The following is a 23,453-nucleotide window of genomic DNA, read 5'->3' as shown; positions in this document are numbered from 1 at the left end:
TAACATTAAGGTACACTGGGCACTTTGTAAAATCTGACTTGGAACTCAGCAAAGGTCCACTGCCACAGGGGAAGGGAGCAAAGCCCAGCCCTGGAGCTAGGTGAGTAACTGCGATTTAAGTATCATCCACCTGAATGTTAAACATTGCCAGGGGCATCACACTGCTTTCCTTTCATAGTGCATCTTAGCATCTTCCAGACAACACATAAGCACATGACCATCTATATACTGTAAGAAAAAAACATGATTCATCATACCAACTCACCTTTTCCATTGCCCCATGGTTCGATTCTTATGCTCATTTTCAAATTGTTTATGCTTTTGGCAATAGTCAGAGATCACCCTGGATACTGATAGAGTTGTGACTGCAAAGCCCCTTATATAGACTGCTACATCAGAGATTGCATTGCAGTGTTAGAAACAAACAGCGCTGCAGCTGTGATCGGTGACGTTAATGAGATCACCTGAGGTCACAGTTGGCGGTACTCCAGCTGTGGCTTCAAGTGAGCTGACCTGAGGTGAAGTCATTGAACTCAATGCAGTATTACCAGATTAGACGATGTGTGCACATTGAGTATTTGGTTGCAGACATTTCTGCACCAAATCTGTAATCGTGGCAAAAAATTGCACCAAAACTGCATCAAAATGCATATGGCATTGATGCATTTTTTGTGAAGAGATGCAGAACTGGTGCAGAAATGTCTGCAACCAAATACTCAATGTGCACACATAGCTTAATCCGGTAATCTGGCATTGCGTTCAATGACTTTCCCTGAGGTCAAAGCTGGGATTCCCATTGTACCCCTGCTGTGACCTGAGGTGAACTGACCTGAGGTGAACTCATTAAACTCAGTGACCACACCTCAGGTAAAGTCATTGAATTCAATGCCAGATTATCGGATTAGGCGATGTGTGCATATTGAGTATTTGGTTATAGACATTTCTGCAGCTCCTGGTGAAAAAAACACACAGAAAGTGCATGCGGTATAGGTGTGTTTTTTGCCAGGAGATGCAGATGTCTGCAACCAAATACTTAATTTGTGCACATAGCCAAAATCGGTAGCCTGGCATCCAGTTTAATGATTGACTAACTTAATGACTCCTATGGTACCCAAGCTGTTACCTCAGGTGAACAGAACTGAGGTGAACTCACTGAACTCAGTGACCTGACCTCAGTTGAAGTCATTGAAGCCAATGCTGAATTACTGGATTAGGCTATGTGCATTTTTGACAGAAGATGCAGATTTGGTGCAGAAATGTCTGCAACCAAATACTGAATGTGTGTACATAGCCTAACCTGATAATCCAGCATTGAGTTCAATGACTTCACCTGAGGTCACAGCTGGGGTTCTCATGGCACTCCAGTTGTCACCTCAGGTGAACTGACCTGAGGTGAACTCAATGACCTTAGTGACCTCATCCCCAGTTGAAGTCATTGAACTTAATGCCAGATTACTGAGTCAATGTGCACATTAAATCTGCATCTCCTGGGAAAAATATGCACCTATACCGCATGTGTTTTGAGGCAGATTTCTATGTGTTTTTTTTGGCCAGGAACTGCAGATTTGGTACAGAAATGTCGGCAACAAAATACAGAACATGTGCACTTAGCCTAATCTGGTAATCCAGCATTCAGTTCAATGACTTCACCCGAGGAGAAATCACTGAGCTCAATGAGTTCACCTCAGGTCAGGTCACCTGAGGTAACAGCTTGGATACCATGAAATCTCAGCTTTGACTTCAGGTGAAGTCATTAATCTCAATGCCGGAGTACTGGATTTGGCTATGTGCAAAGCTGTTACGTCAGGTGAAGTCACTGACATCACTGCTCACAGCTGCGGTTTTGTCAGTGTGTCCCTGATACCATAGTGTGCTGATACGTTTTCTAATGTGACTGGGCACTGCGACCTCAGATGTAGCACAGCTGGGATTGTCTTGGGACATCGTGTCTGTGGATTTCGGCAGACCTGCAGGCGTGTTTTGGGGGTTAAAAAGTTGGAGAAAGAGAGTGGGTTTTTCGTTCTTTTTACAAAAAAGTTTTCTCTGCGTTCTGTATTTATTTGTTTGTTTTAATGTTTTGTTTATTAAGGCAAAAAAAAAGAGAATACATAGTCAACAGAAGACACAGACTTAAGTAGTATTGGTACGATTGAAGCAATTGATACAAAGGCTTCCCTTATGGCTCCATGACACTTAGCACCTGTACAAAATCTGACCTAAGCCAGACATCATTAGGCTTATCCAACAGGCAATAGGGATGATCAATCTACGTTGTCAGCCTGGTTTCTGGATTAACATGAAACAGTTTTCTAATCTTAAGTAACAAAGGAACTAGAAGAAGAAGAGAAGAGAAGAGGAGGGGGATAGCTTGAGTAAGGGTAAACGAGGTTGTTTCACTTGAAGTTCAGATAAAAGAGTCGAGTCAGCAATCTCAGGAAACGAATAGAGAGAGGGGATAGAAGAGACAGGAAGAAAGGGAGAGATTTTGGTCATAGATCTAATCCTACCATGGACATAATGATCTACAAGCCGTCATTCAACTTGCTGGTGAGAGGGTGAGGCGGCCTTAAGTACACCATGTTGCCTACTGTGAGGTGACAACTAGAAATTGGGGTTTAGACTTATAGGTCTGCCATGCGTTCCATATCTGGAGGAAAGAGAGCATATTTTGACTAGACAGGGCTGAAAGTTCCTCAACATGGTATAATTGATCAATTTTCAGCACAAGCTGCGTGAGAGAGGGAGTTTTCGTTGTGCGCCACAGTTGAGCAATAAGAAGTTTACAAGCTGAGCCCACAAATGAAGCTAGTTTCGAAGTAGCTTTATCTTTGGGCCACATTGGGAAGTTCAGAAGCAAATGTCTAGGGTCTAGAACCCCCTTTTTGCCTGTGAGGTCAAATATTAACTGTGATGCTGTCCGCCAGAACGTCTGGACCATCGGACATGTCCACCACACGTGCAAATATGTTCCCTTGTCCCTCTCGCAGCGCCAGCATTGATCTGAGGTGGAGGAATTCCACGTACTAGACGAGGTGGGGACAATGTACCATCTCGCTATCACTTTGAAAGAATTCTCTTGAACTCTCACACAACACGACGGACCGTGTGAGGCATTGTAAATTTGGCTCGTTTGTAAACCGGTAAATGTAGTACTCAGGTCCCTTTCCCATTTTAGTATATATGCTCTCTTCACCACCAGTTTTTTTGTGAGCAGAGTATGGTATAGATTAGAAAGAATTTTCCGGGGGGCCCGGGTTTGCATGCAGTAAGATTCAAATGTAGTTAGAGGTCTGTCGAGATGGGTATGAGGTAATAATGGGTGGATCACGTGTTTTAATTTCGTATGATGGAGAAATGTGAGCTTAGAGAGGAGGGGATTTGTACACATCTCTTGGTTGGATATCAAAGAGCCATCTACCAAAAGATCAGCCACCGGAACAGTTACGTTGGACAGAAATGTGGACTTCGAGGACGCGGCTTGGTTTACATCTGCGTCAAGTATGTCGGAAACTGGGGTTAAGGGGGAGAGAGGTGGAGCCAACATCTCCCTATTTTCCTTTCATTTTTGCAAAAGAGTTCTCGTTAGTTCGTTCGTAAGGGTTCTTTTATTTTTCAGGTTAGGGGGGGAAAGTAACATAGCTCGCAGAGGGGAGGGGGCTAGATATTCTTCTATAGATATCCACAGTTTACTCGGTGGGTTTCTGATCCAGTCCACCGTTCTGGAGAGGACGGCGGCTTGGTAATATAGCGATATATTAGGTAATCCCATGCCCCCTTTAACTTTTGGGAGGTTCAATGTGTGGAAGTTGATTCTCGGTTTAAGTTTGTTCCAAACGTAGTTGGAGATTAAAGCATTACATTGTGAGAGAAATGATGTGGGAATTGGTATGGGCAACATTTGAAATAGGTAGATAAACTTTGGGAGTATAATGCTTTTAATTAAGTTTTTCCGGCCCATCCACGTAAGAAAGGGAGCCTTCCGCGCGGATATTTGTGTGGTAAGATTAGGGAGAAGGGGCTTGTAATTGAGATCAAACAAGGACTTGAAGGTTTTCCCTAGCTTGATGCCTAGGTATGTTATGTGGCTATTTGGCCATCGAAAAGGAAACGAGTTTTGGAGAGACTTAGTAACTTTACTGGAGATATTAATGCTTAATGCTTCTGATTTAGATAGGTTAATTTTGTAGTTAGACCAGTGGCCATATTCCTCTAATAATTTTGTAATGGCAGGGAAACCCCTCTCCGGTCTAGACATCACCACCAACAAGTCGTCGGCAAAAGCGGCGGACTTATGGTGAATTCCCTGCAGGGTGAACCCCTCATTTTCCTGGTCTTGCTGAATGGCATATAGCAATGGCTCCATGACCAAGACAAAGAGTAGGGGGGATAAGGGGCATCCCTGCCTTGTGCCATTTTTAATGTCAAGGGGGTCAGTAAGAGTATTGTTTATCTTAATCCTGGCCGTGGGGGACGTGTACATCTGTAGAATCGCGCGTGTGGCATTAGGAGGAAAATGGAAAGCCTCCAGCGTTCCCTGCAAGAAGGTCCAGTCCACCCTATCAAACGCCTTCTCGGCGTCCGTTCCCAGCAGCACCAGAGGCAGCTTATGAATCCTGGCGTGTTGCATTAAATTTATTATTCTTAGCGCGTTATCCTTCCCCTCTCTACCCCTAACAAAACCAGATTGTTCTGGAGAGATGAGATCAGGAAGGATATCCGCCACCCGGTTAGCAATTAGACTAGCATATATCTTTAGATCCACATTCAGGAGAGAGATGGGCCTGTAATTTCCACAACACTCCGGATCTTTCCCGTCTTTGTGTATTAATGAAATATGCGCCTCCAGTGCTTGCTTGGGTATGGGGTCGCCGAGTAGCAGAGTATTTATTTTTTTTGACATACAGGCTTAGTAATGGGAGGGTCTCATAAATCCCTCCACATTACTAACGTTGGACTTAGTGACAATTAATTTTTGACAATTGACAGCTGTCATTAACCCCTGATATTACCCCGATTGCCACCGAAGAGGATGCAATCAGGATGAATTGTATAACGTGCTGGAATTGGCACATCTAATGGATACGACAATTCTGGGGCCGTTGCGGGCTGCTATTTTTAGGTTGAGACCAATAACCATGAGCCTCCCCAGCCTGAAAATACTAGCCCTTAGCTGTTTGCTTTATCTTGGCTGGGTATCAAAATAGAGGGTGGCCTCACAACAATTTTTTTAAATTATCTATTTAAATAATTTAAAACAAAAATGCATGTGGTCCCGCTTATTTTTATACACAGACAAGGTAACACAGACAGCTGGAGGCTGCAGCCTGTAGCTATGTTATCAGCGCAAGGTATGACAATACGGGCAACCGTATTTATTTATTTTTGCACTCCACAACTAATCACAGATGCTGACATGCCAACAGTCTGACTGCAACCAATCACAGACACTGTCACAGAGGGTGGGTGGGGGAATCAGGACTGCAACCAATCACAAACACTGTCACAGAGGGTAGGCAAGGGAAGCAGTACATATTCATGCACTTTGATAATCGGACCAGGAAGCAGTGGGACAATGAAACTCAAAGTAAAAATTCTCCTGCTGTAATCCCTGTTACTCTGACATTCTTTACAGAAACAAACTGTAAAGGTGGCTTTACACGCTACGACATCGCTAAAGCGATCTCGTTGGGGTCACGGAATTTGTGACGCACATCCGGCCGCTTTAGCGATGTCGTTGTGTGTGACACCTATGAGCGATTTTGAATCACATATCGGTGACATGCCCCCCTCTTCCCAATTATCGGTGCTACTGCAGTAACGATGTTGTTTTTCGTTCCTGCGGCAGCACCCATTGCTATGTGTGATGCCATTGGAACGACAAACATCTCCTTACCTGCGTCCACCGGAAAAGGAGGAAGGAAGGAGGTGGGTGGCATGTTCCGGCCGCTCATCTCCGCCCCTCCTTTTCTATTGGGCGGTGGTTCAGTGACACTGCTGTGACGTCGCTGTGACGCTGAACGAACCGCCCCCTTAGAAAGGAGGCGGTTCGCCGGTCAAAGCGACATCGCAGAGCAGGTATGTGCGTGTAACGCTGCGGTAGCGATAATGTCCGCTACGGCAGCAGCACCACATATCGTGCCACCGACGGGGGTGGGTGCTATCGCACGCGACATCGCTAGCTGATGCTAGCGATGTCGCAGCGTGTAAAGTGGCCTTAAGTCAGAAATGCATCCCAGCACCTTCCTCATTCTGTTCCCATTCAGTTTCAGCACTTTTCCATCCATTGCAGCATTTTTACAAATCTACTAGACCTATTTCCAAAGTCCTACAGAAAATTGTTCGAGTTTACTATTGACTTGCATTAAGTTTATTATTTGGGACGAATGCACAAATAATACCAATTATTTGTCACAAAGAATCCAAACCTTAAAAATTGACAATTCAGCCATCTCTGATGATTCACATATTGTCCTTCCTTGGACATCTTTTGGTAAGTAATCACCAACACATAATGAGATAACCCAACAAGACCTACCATTCTGGGAGACTATAATGGTCAACATGACAAGCCAAATATTTTGGCTGAATAGGCCAATTTATACTCATTTATTGTGTTTTCTTTGTGCCATACAGAAGAACTGGATATAAATGATATTTTACTAAGTTGACAGAGGAGATTTGAAAAGTAATCTACAGACAATGATGACTAAACTGTCACTGCAAAATGTTACAAGTGTCAAAAGTATAAGACTAAGCAAGCACGCAAAACAATTAAACTACCCAGCAGCAATGTGATGGCCCACCATATACCGACTTCACAAAATTTAGGGTTACAGAACACATTAGACATATTCCGTTTTTTGTGAGAATTTCTTGCAGAGTTGAGTTAGCTTGAGTGGGCTGCTGAAGCTTTACCGCATAACCTTGAGCAGTTAGAGCTTTTCATGTTGGTGTCAGCAGTTCTGTAAAGAATCTTTAAAAGTGCAAGTAATTAGAGCATTGCTACAGATTGTGCAGTGAGATATAACTTATTTTACCTCATTTATTGATGTGATTGGATTTCCTGCATTTAATTTTAATTTGGACATATAATCCATAGAATCCAGCCAGACTGTGTCTGCGTGCTTATTGCATTAATTAATAGTGGTTGGGGTAGTTAAGACAAATAACATTATGTAGGCTATATTCACACACAGCTCTTTGACGCCTTTTCGTAGTTTTTTATTATTATTTGTTGCTTTCCAAAGTACTTTGGCCAGATGTTATTTTAAAGACTTTATTTTACGTTTTATGGTATTTTGTTTTTAGGTGGCACCAAAAATTTATCAAAAACGTCCCCTCATAACTAATATATGTGTATTATTTTTGAAGTTTCAGCTGTAGCTTCCAAATTTTGAACTTTGTGTTGTTCAATTCTTCCCCTATTCTTTCCGAACAATTCTAAATAAATTGGGTTGTTACCAGATATGAATGTTCTCCGCTCAAACCTTAAGATTTGTACCTAACCAATAAAGAAAAGGCGTGCAGCCAATGATCTATACCTGTTTTTAATCTGTTTTTGGAATAAACTAGAGGTTTTATTTATGAGGATTCATGTTTTTTTAAAATCTAGGAAATTAACATTTTTATTGGATAGGAAATAAAGTTGACATATAGTTCTGACAGGCATGAGAGTGGCTACAAATATTTTAAAAAAAACTGACCCACACATCCTACAAGTGTGTATAGGTGTCAGCCGAAAAAACATAGCAAATACAAAATGCATACTGCTGCACACTAAAATGCCATCAATGTATAAGGGAACTCTGGTACTGCATTACCGTTGGTTTCCGGGCTTACATGCATTGGCCAATTCATAAACTAAAAATCTAATTTTTTCATATAGCAGTAATGCAGTACGAGAGTTCCCTTACACATGGATGGCATTTTAGTGTGCAGCTGTATGCATTTTGTATTACGCATGAGAGTGGAACAAATCTGCTTGTTTGGTGAGTGGACATTATCTATTTTTTCTTATGTATAAAACCAAAGAAGATTGATTCTTTTAAAATTCAAAAATTTGGTTTGCAGCTAACCAGTTCATTGTGAATTGAAATACTGCAAAGCCTCGAATGACCTTAAAAAGACGTGTAATGCTCTGAGGTCTCCTGAGACAGTGTCCCGTCCTTTTCAAGCTCTTTAAATTAACACAAACACAGCTTCAATAAATTCAAATGACCTCACCATAGAAATTGATAATTGTGATGATGAGAATCTGTTTGTAATAAGACACAAAACCACTAGGTGTAGCCAAGCACACTAGTGGAGTGGATCTGCCGGGTTTGTACACTAGGTGTCACTAGACACACCTAGTCAGGGGCAGTCAAACAAGCCAGGGGTCAAAAAGCCAGTAGATAACGTAAATGAAAAAAGGAACGAGCAGAGCCAGAGTCAGTGGATTAGGCGGGGTCGGTAAACAGAGAAGTCATGTAAGTACAAGGGAACTAGCAAAGTCAGAGTCAGGAAACTAGCCGGAGCTGGTAAAGAGAGAGGTCACATAAGTACAAGGGAGCGAGCAGAGCCGGAGTCAGGGAACAAGCAGAGGTCAGAAAGTCAGGGAATCGTCATTAGGTAAGGAGACAGGAGGGGAACAGCAGAACTAGATAGCATGACAAGAACAGGTCAGATACTTACGGGAACCAGAGACGTGCACAGCAAAACGGGAACTATCACTTGCGGCTTTCCAGGAGAAACAGTTCCCAGATGAAGCGGAACAATCATCCTGAACGAGGTTTCAAAGAACCGACCTGTCCCACACCACACAGGACTCGACCGGGATCCGGGGAAAAATATGAGGCCCAACGTAGGCTATGCAGGAGAGAAGAGCACCACAGAGCAGAATCATGACAATAATAGCACGAATAATAACCAAGAACCATTTAATTGCACAACATGAAAAAATGTGTTTTTAAAATGGTCCAAAAATTATCCCTCTGAGTCATTTGTGATTAAAGTTCTGGGATTGTCGCATTTAATGGATGTGACAATCCTGCACGGCTGCAGGCTGCTACTTGTAGACTGGGGGCCAATAACCATGGACCTCCCCAGCCTGAGAATACCAGCCCCCAGAAGGGCTTAATCTTGGCTGGGTATCAAAATGGGGAGGGGGGAAATACACGCTTATATTTTTAAATTATTTATTTAAATAATTGAAAAAAAAAGCCGCATGCGGTTCCTTTTATTGTGAACTATTTGTGCCAAGAGCACAGAGTTATAAATTTGTATTTATCTGCAGTCATACATAAGTTGCTGCTGCACCTTCCCTAATCTGTAACAGTCTAAAAAAGCCACTGATGCTGCATGTCTGCTTCTTATATGCAGAGGTACATGTCACTTAGGCAGCCAATGACACAAGCCCTTGTGTCTGAATGTTGTGGATGATTTCTGCACTCTGATTGGCCGCTGGAACATGCACACATTAAGTTAAGAAAAAAACAAACAGTTCGAAACTCCTCTAACCTCTTCTCACTCCCTCTCATCATTAGAGTTGAGCACGGTTCGCGGTTCGTGGTTCTCCAGTTCGCGGCTCGAGTGATTTTGGGGGCTGTTCTAGATCGAACTAGAACTCGAGCTTTTTGCTAAAGCTCGATAGTTCTAGTTATGTTCGAGAACGGTTCTAGCAGCAAAAAGCCAAGCTAATTCCTAGCGTATAGTGTGCGGGAACAGCTGCTGGGATAATGGCGATCGCCATTTTTTGTTTTTTTTCCTTGTCTTCCTTCTCTAAGCGCGCACGTGTAGTGGGGCGGGCCAGCATGTCAGCCAATCCCAGACACACACACAGCTAAGTGGACTTTTAGCCAGAGAAGCAACGGCATGTGTGATAGGATGTCCATGTCACATGTCCCTGCATTATAAAAACGGGAATCTGCCCATCCGGACACCATTATCTCTTCTGCGTCTGGGTGTCAGTCACCGCTGGCGTAGCTCCTGTCTCCGATACTGCTGTGTACGCTCTATACACAGCGCTATACAGAATAGGGATAGAAGTTTCAATTAGTCCTTGTAAGGGCTAAAAACAGCAGGGTCAGAGCCATAGGTGACAGTCAGGTCCGTGGAAACAGATTTTAACAGCTACAGAAGATAACAGTGTCTGTGTAGCTAAGGTCAGGGACTTCCTCGCTGCATTTCCCCATTAGGAGGGATATAAAGTCAGGCTTCCTTTCCTGTACACTGACCCACAACCCTGCCACTGTACCCTCCTGCCCTTTGCACACTCAAGCTCATTTTTACTAAGCCATTATACTAGCAAACACTGAGTAAACTTAGTGGCATCCAAAAAGTGGCTTTTGTACTCCATTTGTGCCCCACTGGTGCCAAGCTATTTCTAGCATCTCTGCATGACACCCTCCTGCTCTGTTTTTAATAAGCTATAATAATAGCAAAATATGCTGCCAGTTAGTGGCATACAAAAAGTGGCTGTTGTACTCCATTTGTGCCCCACTGGTGCCAATCTATTTCCAGCACCTCTGCTTGACACCCTCCTGCTCTGTTTTTAATAAGCTATAATAATAGCAAAAAATGCTGCCAGTTAGTGGCATAAAAAGTGGCTGTTGTATTCCATTTGTGCCCCAATGGTGCCAAGCTATTTCTAGCACCTCTGCATGACACCCTCCTGCTCTGTTTTTGATAAGCTATAATATTAGCAAAAAATGCTGCCAGTTAGTGGCATACAAAAAGTGGCTGTTGTATTCTATTTGTGCCCCACTGGTGCCAAGCTATTTCCAGCACCTCTGCATTACACCCTTCTGCTCTGTTTTTAATAAGCTATAATAATAGCCAAAAATGCTGCCAGTTAGTGGCATACAATAAGTGGCTGTTGTACTCCATTTGTGCCCCACTGGTGCCAAGCTATTTCTAGCACCTCTGCATGACACCCTCCTGCTCTGTTTTTAATAAGCTATAATAATAGCAACAAATGCTGCCAGTTAGTGTCATACAAAAAGTGGCTGTTGTACTCCATTTGTGCCCCAATGGTGCCAAGCTATTTTTAGCACCTCTGCATGTCACCCTCATGCACATTTTGCAACTCTATTTTTATAGCAAACTCAGGGAATTCCTTGCTGCATTTCATCATTTGGAGGGATAGAAAGTGAGGCTTCCTTTACTGTCCTGGTACACACAGAACACGGCCACTGTACCCACCTGTTCACTTTTGCCACGCTATTTAATTTGCCCAAAGAGCTGACACTTTTTCTGCCATCCTAAAATTGTCTGAAATACTAAGATATTGTTACTTTGCTGCCAAACAAGGTACAACACATGTGCATTCTACACTCCTTTCCATTTGTGGAACGCAATAATTAACTGCAGGTAGTCCAGCCAATCTGTTACAAAGGTGCAGGCGTGGATATAATGTTTCCTTCATCCAATGGTGGTTCTCTCGATGTCTGACAGCTCAACAATACCTTCTGTTTTCACTTCCAAAACAAGTGACGACCGGCCAATCACACTCCCGCTTACGGGTAACGGGGTGGAAGTTCAGTGTGAAAAAGCATGTGTGACTGCTGTCCCCACAGTCACAGAGGATACAGAGGATGAAGAGCACGCAGATGCACGTGATGGGGCAGGCGGTGATTTCACAGCCCCGCTAGGCCGCATTGTAGCACAGTGAAATTCCCTTTGCGACTTAGGCTGGTTTCACACTACGTCTTTTTAACATCCGTTGAAAACGTTATTTTAGCGGAAGTACGGATCCTGCTTTTACAGCAAAAAACGCATGCAAACGCATGTCTTATTTTGCAGGATCCTGCACTGGATGTTTAGGGGCGGGCATTGGAGTCATGTGATCGGGAGTGAGGGGAACTAGACTGGGAGCCGGCTTCTGACAGCTGCAGACGCTCGTAACCAAGGTAAACATCGGCCTTGGATACCCGATATTTATCTTGGTTACGAGTGTCTGCAGCTGCTAGGAGCAGGGCTGCCTGCACACGTTACCAACGTAAACATCGGGTAACTAAGAGAAGTGGTTACCCGATATTTACGTTGGTTACGAGTGTCCGCAGCTCTCAGATGGGAGAGAGAGGGAGGAGAGGAAGGGGGAAAGACAGAGATAGAGAGAGAGAGGGTGAGGGAGGGAGGAGGAGAGAGACAGATCACGTGAGACTGGTTCTGGGCATGCTCAGTACTTAATGGGCATGCTCAGTACAAAAGCAGGATCCTGTCTATCAGCACGCCAGCGTTCACCTGCGTTTGCGTGCTGTTTAGTCAGGATCCGGTGACTTGCAGTATTTTGACGCAGCTCAAAAACGCTACAAGTAGCGTTTTTGAAACATGTTAAAAACCGGCAAGTCGCTGGATCCTCACTATAACGCACGCAAACGCAGGTGAACGGATGTTAACGCGAGTCCATTGCAAATGCATTGAAATGAAAACGCATTTGCACTGGATCCGTACTTCCGCTAAAATAACGTTTTCAACGGATGTTAAAAAGACGTAGTGTGAAACCAGCCTTATGCTTCATTTTAAGTCTTGTATTTGGTGGGAGCCACAGTATGCAGCAAAACCACGCAACATGAAAAGCACTGTTTGCAGTTGGGTTCATAAATGATTCTTTCACTTTCCCAAAACAAACAATAAGAACCATGCATTAAATTGAAATAATAGAACAATCTATTCAGTTTCCTACTGCTTGCTAAGCCCTCTGTGTAGCAGCAGTAATTGTGTGTTTGTGTGTGTGTGTGTGTGTGTGTGTGTGTGTGAACACGACTTACTAGTGGCGCATCACAAGAGCTTCCCAGTTATGTACCTAAACATAGACAAAACACATCACCCACCCTGAATACCCTTGTTAGCTGAAGCCTCACAGATAAGGCAGATGATAACAGTGTGAATGAAAACCACACAGCTCTGCAACACAGTCATGGAAATATTGAAAAGCAACATTCAATGCAAACATGTGTCGCTGTCCCTCTATGATTTAAACTGTACGTGACAATTTGACAGTGCAGAGGCAGCAAGTATGATTGTCTATATAGTCGTCCTACCCAGAACAGATATGTGTTTTCATAATAAAACAAAGTGTTGCGTGCACGCATTAATGTCTGGGCACAGCCTACCGTACCCGGGTAATGTGATGTCCAGTTGCCATAAATACAGACTTTACGCTCCTATCATGGTTAACAGTATAGACAGCACCGGAAGAATATTGGTCTGTGGCACAGGATGCTGCTCACTGGCGTTACGGTACTCCTCACCAAACTCCAAAATGACTCCCCTCACAATTGAACGAAGTGTTTCCGCAGTTGCTCCTTCCTGTGTGCCGATTTACCCCAGCCGCAGCCTAACTCCAGTGTTTCGCCAACTGAGCATGCTCTGCCTGACTGTGTCATTCACACTAATCTGCTGAGTCTTCCATGCCCATCGATAGTTCGTCGTCCATTTCTTCCTGGGCTCCTGCACCTTCCTCAACTGTTTTGCTGATACTATGCGCCCTTGATAATCCCTCTCCCCCACCGTACCATGACTGCCGCCAAGGTGCCGCTGACTGTCTGGACCTTGTAGATCTTGTTATCCCTTCAGCATATGACTCCTCCAGTACTTCCTCCCTTCCTCTTGGACCAACACCTGACTCTGAATAATGCTTACAGTGTGCTCCATCATGTAGATGACCAAAATTGTCACGCTGAGAATGGCATCGCCAGTGTTAAACATCTTCATCGACATTTGTAAACTGTGTAGAAGCGTGCATAAGTCCTTGATCTGACACCACTCCAGCACCGTGATCTGCACCACTTCTGGATCAAGTTAGCCCAGGGTATACATTATAACGTATTTCAGCAGGGCTCTGCGGTGTTGCCACAGATGCTACAACATGTGCAGATTCCAATTCCTGCATGTTGGAACATCGCATTTCAGGCGTTTAACCGGCAGACCTTAAGACTTCAGGAGCGATGAAAGTTGTTGAGCTGCTTGGTGCGAACGATGTAAGTGAGCACATAGCGAGCGTGCCCGCTGTACAAGGCCATGTAGGCCGGGATGTTGTTTTAAAAATTGCTGGAGAATCAGATTAAACACGTGAGCCATACAAGGCACGTGTGTCACATTGCCCTGACGAAGGCTCGCAGACATGTTTGCATCATTGCCGCACACGGCTGTTAAGTCACCAACGTAGTCCGCTACGTCAATTTGTACTCCTGTCGCAAGGTGACAACGTGTTCCTTTCGTGCATAGTGCTGATGATGGGAGAGGAGTCGACGCCAGCGGCGCAGGTGGACGCAGGTTATGCTCACCCACTGGGATGCGTTACCTTGACATATGCAGAACCAATGGCTGAATGCAGGTGGTGGGTATCTCACAGATGAAGTACCATCATTCAGCTACAACCAATGGGATGACACAACACCCTTTTTTAGGCCTCTCCTGTCTGAAGACCACTGCCAGACATAGCTATGAACCTCTGGTTACTGTTACCCCCCAGTTTAGTTTTATGAGTTTGTGTGCTTGTTACCTGACAACTTTTCCTGCTTGCTGTTTAGGTACCTCGTTGGCCGATTTGCATTTCACCTCTGCTTGTTTTCTGATTAAGTCCTGTCCCTCCCATTCTGTTCCTCTTCCTCAATTAATGTTTTGACCCTGCATGACTACTATTCTCTGGAACTGCAGCCTTCCACAGGTATTGAGATCTGTGCTAGGACCGATTCTTTTAATCTCTATATTAATGACCTTGTAGATGGGATTGATAGTAAAGTGTCAGTCTTTGCTGCTGACACCAAACTGCTTCAAATGAGATTTGCCGTGACGTGGCGAAGCAGCTCAAGAAATTGCAATTTTTTGCCAAAAATCTCAAAATTTTTTTTAAAATAAGTACAGTTTGGAATGTTTAGTGCTGTAGTGCACATTTGGTGCTGGCTTTTTGTTTTTTCTTTTTTGACACCAAACTATGTAGGATATTAAAAACTGACCTTGATAGTACAATATTACAAAACGATCTGGATAAGATGTCAGAATGAGCAATGCACCTAGGACGGAGTAATCTTATAGCTTAGAAAAAAGACGTCTCAGAGGAGATCTCATTTATATGTATAAATACATGTGTGGTCAATATAAAGGACTGGCACATGACTTATTCCTTCCAAAGACAATACTAAGGACCAGGGGGCACTCACTGCGAGTGGAAGAAAAGCGATTCCAGCAGCTAAATAGGAAAGGGTTCTTTACAGTTAGAGCAGACTGTGGAATGCCGACCACAAGAGGTAGTGATGGCAGACACTAACAGCTTTTATATCAGGGCTGGATGAATTCCTCAGTGCACAACATTGTTGGTTATAAGTAGAGTTGAGCGCGGTTCGCGGTTCGTGGTTCTCCAGTTCTAGGCTCGAGTGATTTTTGGGCTGTTCGAGATCGAACTAGAACTCGAGCTTTTTGCTAAAAGCTCGATAGTTCTAGATACGTTCGAGAACGGTTCTAGCAGCAAAAAGCAGGGCTTTTTACAGCTACAGTGAGCAGGAGCCATCGCTGGCAGCCTGCCAGAAGCTGGTAACCAAGATAAACATCGGGTATCCAAGCAAAGCGCTTTGGTTAGTAACCCGATGTTTATCTTAGTTACGTGCAGGAAGCCCACACTTTCCCGCTCAGCTCGCTCCACCCCCTCCTGCCCGCGGCATGTACACATACATACACATACACAAACACACACACACACACACATCCACATCCCCCCCCCCCGCCCGCCCGCCCGCTCGCTCGCTCGGCTTACCTGCGGTGATGAAGTCCCGCCATCCCGACCTCAGCGCTGTCACTGTCCTCCATGGCCGCCGCTTGTCACATCACCTATCGCTTCCGACCCGAGACTGACACTGGCGGTGACGTCACGGACCTCTCGCGATACTTGATGTGAAGGCGCCGGTCATTGACCTCAGTGACAGGGGCTGTCAGTGTGCTGGAGATCAGCGCAGGTAATGTACCTCACTGACAGCAGCACTTGTCACCCCCCTGCAGTGACCTGGGCTGACCCATTGATGTTAGCTCAGGTCACTGCACTGCTCTCCCAGCCAATGGGGAACATCCTGCTCTTCATTGACTGGGACAGTGTGCATCGTCATGGCAACCCCTTGGATTACACCAGACCTGGATTTGTTTTTCAATCTAATAAATTGGTTAAAGAGGGAATGTTTTGGGGAGTGTTTTTTCAAATAAAAATGTGTTTGTCGTCTATTTTTTTTTTATTACTGACTGGGTTGGTGATGTCGGGTATCTGATAGACGCCTGACCTCACCAACCCCAGGGCTTGATGCCAGGTGACATTACACATCTGGTATTAACCCCAAATATTACCCCGTTTGCCACCGCACCAGTGCGCGGGATGAGCTGGGGCGAAGCACCAGGATTGGCGCATCTAATGGATGCGCCACTTCTGGGGCGGCTGCGGCCTGCTATTTTTAGGCTGGGGAGATTCCAATAACCATGGACCTCCCTAGTCTGAGAATATCAGGCCCCAGCTGTCTGCTTTACCTTGGCTGGTAATCCAATTTTGGGGGACCCCTACGTGTTTTTTTTTTTTAATTATTTATTTAATTTAAAATAACAGCGTGGGGTGCCCTCAGTTTTGGATTACCAGCCAAGGTGAGGTTGCCAGCTGTGGTCTGCAGGCTGCAGCCGTCTGCTTTACCCTAGCTGGCTACAAAACTAGGGGGAACCCTATGTCATTTTTTTTTCATTTTTTTGGCTAAATACAAAGCTAAGCACCCCTTAGTGCCACATGAAAGGTACCAAAGGGTGTTCCACTTTTTCTCCATTTTTTTCTCCACTTTCTCTCCACTTTTTCTCCACTTTTTCTCCATTTTTTTCTCCACTTATTCTCCACTTTTTCTCCTCTTATTCTCCACTTTTTCTCCACTTTTTCTCCACTTTTTCTCCTCTTATTCTCCACTTTTTCTCCACTTTTTCTCCACTTTTTCTCCATTTTTTTCTCCACTTTCTCCACTTTTTCTCCACTTTTTTCTCCACTTTTTCTCCTCTTATGCTCCACTTTTTCTCCTCTTAATCTCCACTTTTTCTCCACTTTTTCTCCACTTTTTCTCCACTTTTTTCTCCACTTTTTCTCCTCTTATGCTCCACTTTTTCTCCACTTTTTCTCCACTTTTTCTCCACTTTTTCTCCTCTTAATCTCCACTTTTTCTCCTCTTATGCTCCACTTTTTCTCCACTTTTTCTCCACTTTTTCTCCACTTTTTTCTCCACTTTTTCTCCTCTTATGCTCCACTTTTTCTCCACTTTTTCTCCACTTTTTCTCCACTTTTTCTCCACGTTTTCTCCACGTTTTCTCCACTTTTTTCTCCACTTTTTCTCCTCTTATGCTCCACTTTTTCTCCACTTTTTCTCCACTTTTTCTCCTCTTAATCTCCACTTTTTCTCCACTTTTTCTCCACTTTTTCTCCACTTTTTCTCCACTTTTTTCTCCACTTTTTCTCCACTTTTTCTCCTCTTATGCTCCACTTTTTCTCCACTTTTTCTCCACTTTTTCTCCACTTTTTCTCCTCTTATGCTCCACTTTTTCTCCACTTTTTCTCCACTTTTTCTCCTCTTATGCTCCACTTTTTCTCCACTTTTTCTCCACTTTTTTCTCCACTTTTTCTCCTCTTATGCTCCACTTTTTCTCCACTTTTTCTCCACTTTTTCTCCTCTTATGCTCCACTTTTTCTCCACTTTTTCTCCACTTTTTCTCCATTTTTTTCTCCATTTTTTTCTCCACTTATTCTCCACTTTTTCTCCTCTTATTCTCCACTTTTTATCCACTTTTTCTCCACTTTTTCTCCTCTTATTCTCCACTTTTTCTCCACTTTTTCTCCACTTTTTCTCCATTTTTTTCTCCACTTTCTCCACTTTTTCTCCACTTTTTTCTCCACTTTTTCTCCTCTTATGCTCCACTTTTTCTCCTCTTAATCTCCACTTTTTCTCCACTTTTTCTCCACTTTTTCTCCACTTTTTTCTCCACTTTTTCTCCTCTTATGCTCCACTTTTTCTCCACTTTTTCTCCACTTTTTCTCCTCTTAATCTCCACTTTTTCTCCTCTTATGCTCCACTTTTTCTCCACTTTTTCTCCACTTTTTCTCCACGTTTTCTCCACTTTTTTCTCCACTTTTTCTCCTCTTATGCTCCACTTTTTCTCCACTTTTTCTCCACTTTTTCTCCACGTTTTCTCCACGTTTTCTCCACTTTTTTCTCCACTTTTTCTCCTCTTATGCTCCACTTTTTCTCCACTTTTTCTCCACTTTTTCTCCTCTTAATCTCCACTTTTTCTCCACTTTTTCTCCACTTTTTCTCCACTTTTTCTCCACTTTTTCTCCACTTTTTTCTCCACTTTTTCTCCACTTTTTCTCCTCTTATGCTCCACTTTTTCTCCACTTTTTCTCCACTTTTTCTCCACGTTTTCTCCACGTTTTCTCCACTTTTTTCTCCACTTTTTCTCCTCTTATGCTCCACTTTTTCTCCACTTTTTCTCCACTTTTTCTCCTCTTAATCTCCACTTTTTCTCCACTTTTTTCTCCACTTTTTCTCCTCTTATGCTCCACTTTTTCTCCACTTTTTCTCCACTTTTTCTCCTCTTAATCTCCACTTTTTCTCCACTTTTTCTCCACTTTTTCTCCACTTTTTCTCCACTTTTTCTCCACTTTTTCTCCACTTTTTTCTCCACTTTTTCTCCACTTTTTCTCCTCTTATGCTCCACTTTTTCTCCACTTTTTCTCCACTTTTTCTCCTCTTATGCTCCACTTTTTCTCCACTTTTTCTCCTCTTATGCTCCACTTTTTCTCCACTTTTTCTCCACTTTTTTCTCCACTTTTTCTCCTCTTATGCTCCACTTTTTCTCCACTTTTTCTCCACTTTTTCTCCACTTTTTCTCCTCTTATGCTCCACTTTTTCTCCACTTTTTCTCCACTTTTTCTCCATTTTTTTCTCCACTTATTCTCCACTTTTTCTCCTCTTATTCTCCACTTTTTCTCCACTTTTTCTCCACTTTTTCTCCTCTTATTCTCCACTTTTTCTCCACTTTTTCTCCATTTTTTTCTCCACTTTCTCCACTTTTTCTCCACTTTTTTCTCCACTTTTTCTCCTCTTATGCTCCACTTTTTCTCCTCTTAATCTCCACTTTTTCTCCACTTTTTCTCCACTTTTTCTCCACTTTTTTCTCCACTTTTTCTCCTCTTATGCTCCACTTTTTCTCCACTTTTTCTCCACTTTTTCTCCACTTTTTCTCCTCTTATGCTCCACTTTTTCTCCACTTTTTCTCCACTTTTTCTCCATTTTTTTCTCCACTTATTCTCCACTTTTTCTCCTCTTATTCTCCACTTTTTCTCCACTTTTTCTCCACTTTTTCTCCTCTTATTCTCCACTTTTTCTCCACTTTTTCTCCACTTTTTCTCCATTTTTTTCTCCACTTTCTCCACTTTTTCTCCACTTTTTTCTCCACTTTTTCTCCTCTTATGCTCCACTTTTTCTCCTCTTAATCTCCACTTTTTCTCCACTTTTTCTCCACTTTTTTCTCCACTTTTTCTCCTCTTATGCTCCACTTTTTCTCCACTTTTTCTCCACTTTTTCTCCACTTTTTCTCCACTTTTTCTCCTCTTAATCTCCACTTTTTCTCCTCTTATGCTCCACTTTTTCTCCACTTTTTCTCCACTTTTTCTCCACTTTTTCTCCACTTTTTCTCCTCTTATGCTCCACTTTTTCTCCACTTTTTCTCCTCTTATGCTCCACTTTTTCTCCACTTTTTCTCCACTTTTTCTCCTCTTATGCTCCACTTTTTCTCCACTTTTTCTCCACTTTTTCTCCTCTTATGCTCCACTTTTTCTCCACTTTTTCTCCACTTTTTTCTCCACTTTTTCTCCTCTTATGCTCCACTTTTTCTCCACTTTTTCTCCACTTTTTCTCCACTTATGCTCCACTTTTTCTCCACTTTTTCTCCACTTTTTTCTCCACTTTTTCTCCTCTTAATCTCCACTTTTTCTCCACTTTTTCTCCACTTTTTCTCCACTTTTTCTCCACTTTTTTCTCCACTTTTTCTCCACTTTTTCTCCTCTTATGTTCCACTTATTCTCCACTTTTTCTCCACTTTTTCTCTACTTTTTCTATGGTCGGTCTACCCATTAGCTCTGCCATGCATAGTGTAGCTCTACACCTACTGCACATGTTACTTTATGATTGACATCTCTTTCGTACCAGAGCTGTCTAAGTCTACTCTGACCCCATATTTGTCATTACTATATTGTCCTTGTACTGTATTATGACATTTGTATCATGTGTTTCATTTCTTGCTGTGTTGCAATTTTTTTGCTGCATCCCAATTGTACCTCTACATTGTTCGAGTTTATGTTATTGTTCTCTCACTCTTATGTGATACTGATTATTGTCATTTTTCATGATTACATGCAGATAAGTCCAATCTGACGAAGGCTCAGGCCGAAACGTCATTTGTAACTTGTTTTGGACAAAAACATATATGCTTATGAAAAAAATTTTTTCTTAATACGGACCAATAAAGAGTGATTTTGCATTACTATCCGTTGTGACTTACTGACTTAGTCTGGGAGATATAGAGTGCCGAGGTTACTCACTAATTTTATCTATTATTACCTCTGAGCACCTATATACCAGTGAGCAGAGCTTCCTCTACAGTAGTTCTCCTGATTAGGCATGCCCTTACCTCATGAGCAGGGCATTGCAGCTTTGGTAGCAACCATTACGACATGGACTCTGCTGCTGTGGACCCGGGGAGAGTGAGTGCAGATTCATTGCACCCACACTCCTCACATGAAGGGTCCGCACTCCTAGAAAATGGGGGATACGTTCCCTGAGTGTCTCCCCCCCATATTCTAGACGGTCCAGAGTCGTCGTGGGACCCCTTTATTTTTTTTCTTACAATAAATTGGTGAAAGAGGAAATGTTTTGGGGACTGTTTTTTCAAATAAATTTCTTTTGTCGATTTTTTGTTTTTGTTAGTACTGACAGTTTATGATGTTGGGTATCTAATAGACGCCATGACATCACAAACTGCTGGGCTTGATCTCAGGTGACTTTACAGCTAGTATCAACCCGATTTATTACCCCGTTTGCCACTGCACCAGGGCACGGGATGAGCTGGGGTGAAGCGCCAGGATTGGCGCATCTAGTGGATGCGCCACGTCTGGGGTGCCTGCGGCCTGCTATTTTTAGGCTGTGAAGGCCCAATAACTATGGACCTTCCCACCCTGAGAATACCAGACCACAGCTGTCCGCTTTACCTTGGCTGGTGATCCAATTTGGGGGGTCCCCTACTTTTATTGTGTAATTATTAATATTTATAAAATAATTATAAAAAAGAGCCTGAGGGGACCTCCACATTGGATCCCCAACCACGGTAAAGCTGCCAGCTGTGGTTTTCAGGCTACAGCCGTCTGCTTTACCCTAGCTGGCTATCAAAAATGGGGGGACCCAACGTAATTTTTTTTTTTTAACTATTTTTTAAATAGAAAAAATTAATGGGCTTCCCTGTATTTTGATTGCCAACCAAGGTAACGGCAGGCAGATGGGGGTGGCAACCCATAGCTGTCTGCTTTATCTGCGCTGAGAATCAAAAATACCGCGGAGCGCTACGTCATTTTTTTAAAGATTTATTTTTACAGCACTGTGATGTCCAGCAATCAAAATACAGGGAAGCCCATTTTATTTTTAGTTATTTAAATAAATAATTAAAAAAAATATATGTTAGCTCCCACTGCATTTTTTGTATTGCTAGCTAAGGGTAATCCAAGCAGCTACTGGCTGCTAACCCCCACTGCTTGGTGTTACCTTCACTGGCAATGGAAAATCCAGGGAAGCATTTTTTTTTTTTTTTGCCAAAAAGCTACAAAAAAAGGACGTGAGCTTCGCCATATTTTTGTATGCTAGCCAGGTATAGCAGGCAGGTGCTGGAAGAGTTGGATACAGCGCCAGAAGATGGCGCTTCTATGAAAATGCCATTTTCTGAGGTGGCTGCAGACTGCAATTCGCAGCAGTGGGGCCCAGAAAGCTCAGGCCAACCGGTGGTGCGGATTCCAATCCCAGCTGCCTAGTTGTACCTGGCTGGACACAAAAATGGGGCAAAGCCTACGTCATTTGTTTTCTAATTATTTCATGAAATTCATGAAATAATAAAAAAAGGGCTTCCCTTTATTTTTGGTTCCCAGCCGGGTACAAATAGGCAACTGGGGGTTGGGGGCAGCCGTACCTGCCTGCTGTACCTGGCTAGCATACAAAAATATGGCGAAGCCACATAATTTTTTCAGGGGGCAAAAAACTTCTGCATACAGTCCTGGATGGAGTATGCTGAGCCTTGTAGTTCTGCAGCTGCTGTCTGTCTGTATGGAGAAGAGCAGACAGCAGCTGCAGAACTACAAGGCTCAGCATACTCCATCCAGGACTGTATGCAGAAGTTTTTTGCCCACCAAAAAAATGACGTGGGCTTCGCCATATTTTTGTATGCTAGCCAGGTACAGCTGGCAGCCACGGGCTGCCTCCAACCCCCAGTTGCCTATTTGTACCCGGCTGGGAACCAAAAATATAGGGAAGCCCGTTTTTTTTAATTATTTCACTTATTTCATGAAATAATTAAAAAACAAATGACGTGGGCTTCGCCCTATTTTTGTGTCCAGCCGGGTACAACTAGGCAGCTGGGGATTGGAATCCGCAGCACAGGTTAGCCCGAGGTTTGTGGGCGCCTCTGCTGCGGATTTCAGTCCGCAGCCGTCCCAGAAAATGGCGCTCTCATAGAAGCGCCATCATCTGGCGCTGTATCCAACTCTTCCAACAGCCCTGGAGCCGGGTGGCTTGTTGGGTAATCATGAGTTAATACTGGCTTTGTTTTACCAGCCAGTATTAAGCCAGAGATTCTTAATGTCAGGCACGTTTGACCCGGCCATTAAGAATCTCCAATAAAGGGTTAAAAAAAGACACCACACAGAGAAAAAATACTTTAATAGAAATAAATACACAGACACATTAGAGACTCCATCTTTATTACCCCTGTCAGCCCTCCACGATCCTGCTCTTCTGTCTTCTTTCTTTCTAGTGTAGTAGTAGTGACGATTGTAGTGAGGGGCATCACTTGGGGCTGGGGAACCTCCATCCTAACTACAATGCTCACTACAATCGGGAAGCAGCGTGCAGCCTTCACTCCGTAAGTGATCACTGCTGGCTGCTAGCGGTAACGCTGACAGACGCGTTACCATAGCAACGGTGCTCCCGGAGCTGCGGTTAGCGGTGACGTCACCGCTAACTGCGTTGCTATGGCAACGGTGATCTCTGTTAATGACCGGCTGTGTCAGCCGGTCCCTAACGGAACGGGGAGTCGACCGTGTGCTAGAGCATGTCGCCGGTACACGGCGATACACATATGTGCACCGTGTACTGGAGAGATGCACTCGCAGGTCCTACATGACGTGTCATAGTCATGTGACCAGTCTG

The sequence above is a fragment of the Anomaloglossus baeobatrachus genome, chromosome 12 (genome assembly GCF_048569485.1).
Source record: "Anomaloglossus baeobatrachus isolate aAnoBae1 chromosome 12, aAnoBae1.hap1, whole genome shotgun sequence".
NCBI lineage: Eukaryota > Metazoa > Chordata > Amphibia > Anura > Aromobatidae > Anomaloglossus > Anomaloglossus baeobatrachus.
This window is presented reverse-complemented; position numbering follows the sequence as displayed.